Source organism: Calypte anna, chromosome 17 (assembly GCF_003957555.1).
Source record: "Calypte anna isolate BGI_N300 chromosome 17, bCalAnn1_v1.p, whole genome shotgun sequence".
NCBI lineage: Eukaryota > Metazoa > Chordata > Aves > Apodiformes > Trochilidae > Calypte > Calypte anna.
In genome coordinates this window covers 1334782-1342636 of record NC_044262.1, presented here as the reverse complement: position 1 = coordinate 1342636, position 7855 = coordinate 1334782, and the positions used below count along the sequence as shown (strand labels likewise).

The 7855-nt window shown below is 46.9% G+C and overlaps 1 non-coding gene across 1 annotated transcript; it reads left to right on the top strand.

The window, feature by feature from the left end:
• The first annotated feature begins 5263 nt into the window (after positions 1 to 5263).
• TRNAT-AGU lies at positions 5264 to 5336 on the top strand. Its single transcript has one exon. It is a non-coding gene; the product is annotated as a tRNA-Thr (tRNA).
• The last annotated feature ends 2519 nt before the right edge of the window (positions 5337 to 7855 follow it).

The window sequence follows — 7855 nt, the reverse complement described above, 5'->3', positions numbered from 1 at the left end:
CTCACAGCCTGTTACAATATTTAGCTCTGGCTTTGACCATCTGCTCTGGTTTCCTCCTTTCCAAGGGGTGTTTTGGGGCAGCACTGCCAAGGTCCTCAGTGCAAGCTGAAGTTTCTGCCACTGCCTCCAGCTGCACCTCAGTGGGGGCAAATTGCCAGTCATGGGAATGACAACTTCTCTGCAGCACACAAGGACTTCTGAGCTCTTCACCCTTTTCTTGCTCTCATTTCTTGCCAGCTGATATTTGCAGGAAAGCAGCAGGTTTCACAGAGTGCTGCCCCTGCCATTTCCTTTTTATATTTCAGTTTTTAATATTTTTTTTTCCTCTCCATAGATGTAATCACTTTCTGAACTGGCAGTGGCTCTTTGCTCTCCCAAACCTCTCATCTGAGCCTTGAGATTTTGAGGAAGAGTTAAATGAGGAGCAAGCAGTGATGCTTCCAGGGATGGGTGCAGAAGCTTCACCAGGCACCCATCTGTGTGACTGAGACACTTTTTGGTCTGATTTGTGACACAGCAAAGTGACAGTGCCAGTATTTGCATAATTGCTGACTGAGATGCAGTGGATTGTAATTCTGAAGTGGTTCCTTACATCAGGAGTGTAAATCACAATTTTTATGCACTTCAGTTCTTGACCTCTCCTGCAGCTATGGCATCAGAGCCTGAGCTGGGCTGCATCCCCAGGCTGGGAAATGACTTTTACTTCTTCTGGTAGGATTTAACATGTAGATAAGCATCCAGACTTACTCAATCAACTGGAGCAATTTTATTTCTGCAGAGAACACAGGTGCCAGGGGTTTGGGCCATAAATGGTTAAGCTCCTGTTGCTTGGCAACTCCTCCCTAATTAAGTGCATCTGTCCATAAAACATCCCCTCTCTTAGGGCTGGTGTGCTGACAGGGGCTGAAGTTGTGATCCCAGACAATGCCAGAGCTCCTGGGGCTCTGCCAACCCCTCCTGCAACCAGGGGACAATCAGACCCTTTGTTTGGTGGCCACCAAACTCTGCAGGGTGGTGGCCCTGGGCTCAGAGCCTGATTTGGGGTGCCCAGGGCTGGTGGGTTGCACCTATTTAATGGAGATTGGGAGCTGAGCTCCAATCCTCCCCCTTGCTTCTGGGGGACTGGAAGTGGCTGAGAGGATACTAAGAAATTGCAGTTTCTTTGTGTTTCAGAAGTGTTCTTGAAAATTCTTGGAAAGGCAATTTGGTTTGTGCCTGCAAGGCTGCTCTGGCCTGGGCAGAACCAGCAGCCACACTGGGTTTTATTATTATTATTATTATTTTTTACTGTTTTTGTTTTCTCTGAAGCAGTTGGGTTTTGCTCTTTGCTAATCTGAAGGGGGTCAAGGGTAAAATTTCAGCTGATTTTGTGTTCCAAGGGGATCTCCAGGGAGAAGCCCCAGCAGTGTTCCAGAAATAAGTGGTTCTCTCAGCACAGAGAACAAGACGGGCACCTTAGAGCAAGATCAATATTCCAAACACCAGAGAATTTGTTACCAGATCTTGAAGAAACTCTTCCTGGCTTCCAAGAAAACTTTACAAGGGTATTTTTAGAGAGCCAGGAGCTTTCAGGTGATGGTTGCCACTGGGCTTCTCACATGCACCAGCAGGCACAGAGAGCCTGGAAGAGGCAATTCAAATTTCAAGGTTAATTTTAAGCCCTGTGCTATCTAATACTTAATTAACCTTTTCATCTCTCTCATTTCTAGCTGCTAGAATGAGAAAACCCCAAATCCTTCAAGTACACCTCCTAAAGCAATAGAAAAATTGGTTTTTCCTTCATGCATCAGATCAAAAGCACAGCTGAAATTTGCCATGTTTCTTAAAAATCCATAGTATGCAGCTTCTTAGCTTGTGCTAGGATCATTAATAAGGTCTATTCATGTCATTGACAGAGCCCTTCCTATTATCAAGCCTTTATTTGGATGCCGGGGTGGTCTCCAGTCACCAGTATTACACAATTTGAGTTGAAAGCTGGGCTGTTATTTTTGGCTTCCTAGAAATCCAACATGATGTAACCATTTATTTTTTGCTGTAGATAAATAGCCCTGTAAATAACATCACCAAAGCTCATTGTTGCTTCAGGATGGATCTTTCCAGCTATGGAAAACAAACCTCTCAGCTCTGGGTTGTTGCTTTATTGCAAGAGATGCTGCCCAGCGCTGAGCTTTGGCCTTTGCAGAGCAGTGGGAGGTCACTGTCCTGTGACTCTTTATGTGACTTTTGCTCAGGAAATATTTTTGAACATTGCTAAGATTATCCATGATTCATGCCAATAAGACCTAATTTGTTGTACACAAACATTTCCACTTTGTAGCAATTTCCCTGATCTCTAGGTAAAAGCACAGAACACAGTGGCAGCTTTTATTTTCCATGAAAAGCAGAAGCGTTTGAGCTGTCAGGTTTTGCTTTTCATACTTCACAGCTCACAGGTAAAACTGGGACGACTTAGCAGCCTTGTCAAGCAGTCTGGATCAGAAAAAAAACCCCAAACAGACATGCAGACAGGAACCATCTGAGAACAGAAAGAATCTAAAAGGTTTCTTTTCTGTTCTGGTGCTTGGAATCTGCAATAAGCACTGGGGATCTGCCCTGAGCCTGGTATGGCCAGAGTGCTCAGACAGCACTCAGGTTTGTTGCATGGACCTAGAAAATTATTATTTATGTCTCATTTAAGAATTATTATTCCAGGTCAGGCCGTATCCCAGGCTGCCCAGGGCAGGGCTGGAGTCCCCATCATCCCTGGAGGGATTTCCAAACCTTGGGGTGCTGAGGGACATGGGGTGGTGGTGGCCTTGGCACTGCTGGGGGAATGGTTGGACGTGGTGATCTTAAAGGTCTTTTCCAACCAAAACAATTCTGTGTTTTATGGATGACTCCTGAAAGAGGAAATCTCTCCTTTAGGCTGTGGAAAGTCAGCTGGAGTGTTGGTGGTAAAACTGGACCAAATGCAGCCTGCAGGATGTGGGTATGGTCCTGCTCGGAGCATCAGTCACAAGGCAAGATGCAGGACTCCTGCCTGGCCACTTGTTCCCCATGGGGAAGGTTTTAAGGTGGGCAGGGATGGTGGCAGAGATCAGACAAACACTGAGAGCAGGGACAGCCCTCCAGCTCTGCTTCCAGTGCTCACCAGTGCTGGAGGCAAAACCCCCGGGTGGCAGTGGCAGTGCTGACCTGCCTGGGAAGCCAGCAGCAATCTCTCCTGGCCAGCACAGCTCCCAGGGTTGCAAGGGTCTGTCATTTTTCAGAAAACACCAAAATATCTCAGGAAACAGGGGCTGTGAGAGGTGCAGCTGCAGTGTGGGGTCACTCAGGAAAGCACCAGCAGTCCCTTCCCACTCCCACCACCCCATCACTTCCCAGTACCAGAGGCATTTATTTCACATCAAAGTGCTTCCAGCATCAGCACACCTTTAAACCATATTATTTTTCAACTCAGGGTCTGAAAACAGCCTGTACCAAGTTATTTTCCCTGTTCCCTCCTGCCAGGCAGCATCTCTCATGGCTCAGCCATGTGTTCCCAGGCTACGAGCTCAGCTGCTCTTGTGAACCACACTCCAAGCACATGTTCCTGCATGGGATGCTCCCTATTATTTTTGGAACTGTTTTATTGGTGTGTGCCCTCACTCCATGTCCCCAAAGGGCTCCTTTCTGCAGGCTTTGTACCAAGTTCCTTGATTGGCTTCAAGCTTCTTTGTGAGTTTACCCAATGCCAAGGGCTGAACCCATGCCAGGTAATTCATCATTTCTTCTTAAATGCTATGGCCAGAATCATGCTCTTAGCTTGTCAGATAAAGGCCTGAGAGCTGCTTCCCAGCCCCCCTAATGAGGGTTTGTGTTTTGCTAGAGGCTGGGGGGGGTGGGTGCTTGGTCTTCATTTCCGATTTCTTTCAACGAGAGCAATTTTCTTCCACAAAAAAGACCAGGAATAATAGATACAATGTGGTTTGTTCTGAGTCACCCTTCAGCCATTCGAACTGATCTTTTCTTTTTGTGCATCCTCCAGCAAACACCCTGAAACTCAGGGCTGGAACTCTTGAGCTGCTGCTGTACGTTTCCCCTGCCCTGAGACTCCTGGGGCTTCTTGGCTGGTGTGGAGGAGTCCTTGGAGCTGCAACCTTCCTTTTTGGAGGACTTCAGGGTCACAGAGGATGGCTGGAGGATGCCACAGAATCACAGAATGAGTTTGGTTGGATCATCTAGTTCAACCTCTCTGCAAACATCTCCAACTAGAGCAGGCTGCTCACAGCCCTGAGCTGGAATCTTTCATGGGATGGGGAATCTACCTCCTCTTTGGGCACCCTGGGCCAGTGTTTCACCACCCTCAGCATCAAGAATTCTTCCCTATGTCTGGTGAAAATCTCTCCTTTCAGTTTACAGCCAGCACCCTTCTCCTATTGCTACAAACTCTGCTAAAAAGTCTGTCCCCATCTTGCTTATTTCTTTTTTTCCAAGTACTGAAAGGCCTCACTAAGGTCTCCCTTGAGCCTTCTCTTCCCCAGGCTGAACAAACTCAACTCTTTCTGTCCCAGTGTGTAGCTGGGGAATGGCACAGACAGCTCTGCCGTACAGAGATAAAAATGTACAAATATAAAACTAGAAAAAACCCTGTTAACTGTAATAATCATCTGAGGGGCTCCATGCCTGGTGATGTTTAGCTCGGGTGTCAATTAAGGAGGAAAACAGAATGGATGTTGGGAATGTTTCTTGTGGTACTCCTCTCTATCTACCTTCAGCATAGAATGGAACCACAGCAAGATTACCCCAAAAATTCAGATACCAAAGGATTTCTTGGGAATGTGGCCAAAGCACATCACTGGCTCCTACAGAAGAATCAACACGTTTGGAGAGCCAAGAGGCAAAAAGCACCCACAGAGCAGGTTTCCCAAGGGAAGCAGTGGGATACAAAGAGAGGTTTTCCCCAAACTTAACTTCCCTCTTTGATAGATGAGTGCAGATGTTATGAAGAGATCCAAATCATTGCTTCTTGCTATGAAACTTTCCACGCTGGGAATTAAGGGAGCTGTGGGATGCTCGTGGGGTCCTGCTAAGGATGAGCTGCAGGAGAATAAACCCCAGGTTTTAGTTGACCTGTCGGGAGTTTTGTGACTCTGATGGTTGGGTCAGTGCCATTTGGGAGGAGAAATGGGAATCCTTGGAGCAGCAGCACCCAGCCAGGCAGGTTTTGCTTTGCTCCAGAATTACGAGCAAAAATTATGGAAATCTGAAATGTTGATAAAGCAAAAAAACCCCAAAGCTTGGAGGCTCCATAGCTCAGGGGTTAGAGCACTGGTCTAGTAAACCAGGGGTCGTGAGTTCAAATCTCACTGGAGCCTGGGGGTTCCCTGCTTCCCCCCAACATCCAGAAGCTTCAAGTTCATGTTTTTTTCTCAAATGTTGTAAGCAGCCTCTTTTGGAGCATCTGCCCCAGCCAAGCACAAAGACCCCAAAGGATCTGTAGCAAATAACAGGCAAGAAGCAGCAGAGAGAAAGAGCAATGGCCAAAGATGAAGCTTCAAAACAATAACTTGAAATATGTTTAAGGTCTGATGATGAGAGAGAGAAAATCCCTAATGATGGGAGCCTTGCAGACATGGTGAAGCTCACTGAGGATCTGAAGTGACTGCTGGGTGTTTGCAGTCAGATCTGGTTCCCCTCTTCATTCTTCAGCAGGACAATTAAATTATGCTTCCTCTGCTCTGAAATTACAGAGCTGACTGGGGAAAACAAACAGAAAAAAACCCAACCAAACAACAGTTTTTGTCTTCAGAGTTCTCCTGGGGGGCTGGAAAGCTCTGATTCCTCTCATTTTTAAGAAACAAGAAAAATCTGGGAATTAAGCTATTTTGCATCTTGGGATGAGTGAATTGCAGTTCAGATTTATCACCTTTCCTACTCTGCCTTTGCACTTTTCCCATTTTTTTTTTTTTTTTTTTTTTTTTTTGCTCCTTTTCAAATGAACTTCCTGGTTTATTCCATGAAAATGATCCAAACCAGTGCTGTAAAAGGAGATTTCTGGATTTGAAGAGGGCTTTCTCCACTTGAGGGAGAGAAGGCTCAAAAGGCTGAAAGGTTTTAGTGCCGTGGAGGTGGGCAGGGGGTGGCAGGAGGGACGTGGGGCTTTGGTTGCCTCTCTTCAGCCTCTTCCTCACAGCTCTGTTTTCCCAGGACACTCAGCACTCCACAGCTCTGGGGGGTTGCTGAGTTTTCTCCCCATGAGCAGGAACTGCCTGGCTTTCCCCTGGATATATCCCAGGAGGGCTAAAGAAACAGAAGTCAGCAGGGTCCCCATTGATCTGCATCCGAACAAACCAGCACAAATTGTTGGTTTTGTAACCCAAGGCACTGGAAGTACAGATGTATTTCACTAAAAATTAATTTGTTCCTGAGATTTAGGTCAGATGTTAGGATGAAATTCTTTGGGGTGAGGGTGCTGAGCCCCAGGGTGCCCCCAGAAGCTGTGGCTGCCCCATCCCTGGCAGTGTTGAAGGTTGGATGGGGCTTGGAGCACCCTGGGCTGGTGGGAGGTGTCCCTGGGCATGGATGAGCTTTAAGGTCCTTCTGACCCAAACCAGTCTGGGATTCTGTGATGTCCACATTCTAAAATCCATGGAAATGTGGGGGGGAGGAAGGCTGCCTCTTCATCTTCACCAGTCTGTGGAATGAAAATGCCCCAGATGCCCAGAGAGCTGAGGGAGAGGTTGTGGAGCTCTGCCACAAGGGCTGTCCCAAGGCTGCTCCAGTTATGGGTTTGTTTAGGAACAATTCTTCCTCTTTCAAGTCATGACCTGCCCGAATCCAGACCTAGGCAGATTTATTGCTTTGTTTAGGGAGACCTAAAGGAAACCTCCTGTACCCCCCAGAAACTTCTTCATATTTTCCTGCAACCATCAGAATCCCATTTCTGTTTTTAAAACACATCCCAGACCCTGCTCATCTCCCTGGCATGCTTTTCATTCCTGGGTCTCCCTCCAAGGCTTGCATCAAACTAGACAGAGAAATAATTTCTTCTTACATAAACAACATTGAACTCCTTGGCCCAACAGCCTTGGTCACTGAGGTGCCCATGGTCATCCCCTGAACCCAAAGACCATTTTAGCAACATTTCTAAATTTTAGACTTCAGAGCTGCAATTCTGCCTCTAGCTCAGCTCCTCTAAAGGCTCCACATCCCTCAACCAAACCATTTCTCAAGTCATGTGGAAAACAGCCAATAAGGAACTTAATCCAGGAAGGCAAAACTCTGGGCAAAAATCAATGAAAGTGTTGCCATGTTTAAAGAGCTTTTAGCTTTAGGAATACCATTTAGGCTAAGTTAAAATCTAACATACAAAACTGTCAAATGGCAGCCCCATCACCTCCACCCAGAGGGAAAAAAAATCTAATGAAACATTCTAATTGGAAAAGCCCCTTAAGATCACTGAGCCCAACCGTGGAACCAACCCCAATGCTACCAAGAAACACTTCCAAGGATGGTGATTTCACCACCTCCCTGGGCAGCTTCTTCCAGTCTTTAATTACCCTTCCAGAGAAGTTTCTTCTAACACCCAACCTAAACCTCCTTCCCTGGAGACATTCAGATCCCACCTGGATGTGTCCCTGTGGGACTGGGAGGTGACCTTGCTCTGGCAGGAGGGGTTGGACTGGGTGATCATTCCAGGTCCCTTCCAACCCCTCACTGTCTGGGATTCTATAATTTCCAGCTTTTTGCCTTCTTGCTTTGATTGCCCCTTTCTGAGCATCCCCAGCTGCTGCCTGCTTCCTCTCCCTCTGCACTTCCAGGTGGACACTGGGCCTTCCCCAGGTATCCCAGCAGCCAGAAAACCTCCCAAGGATTGGGATGGGAACTGAGCTGT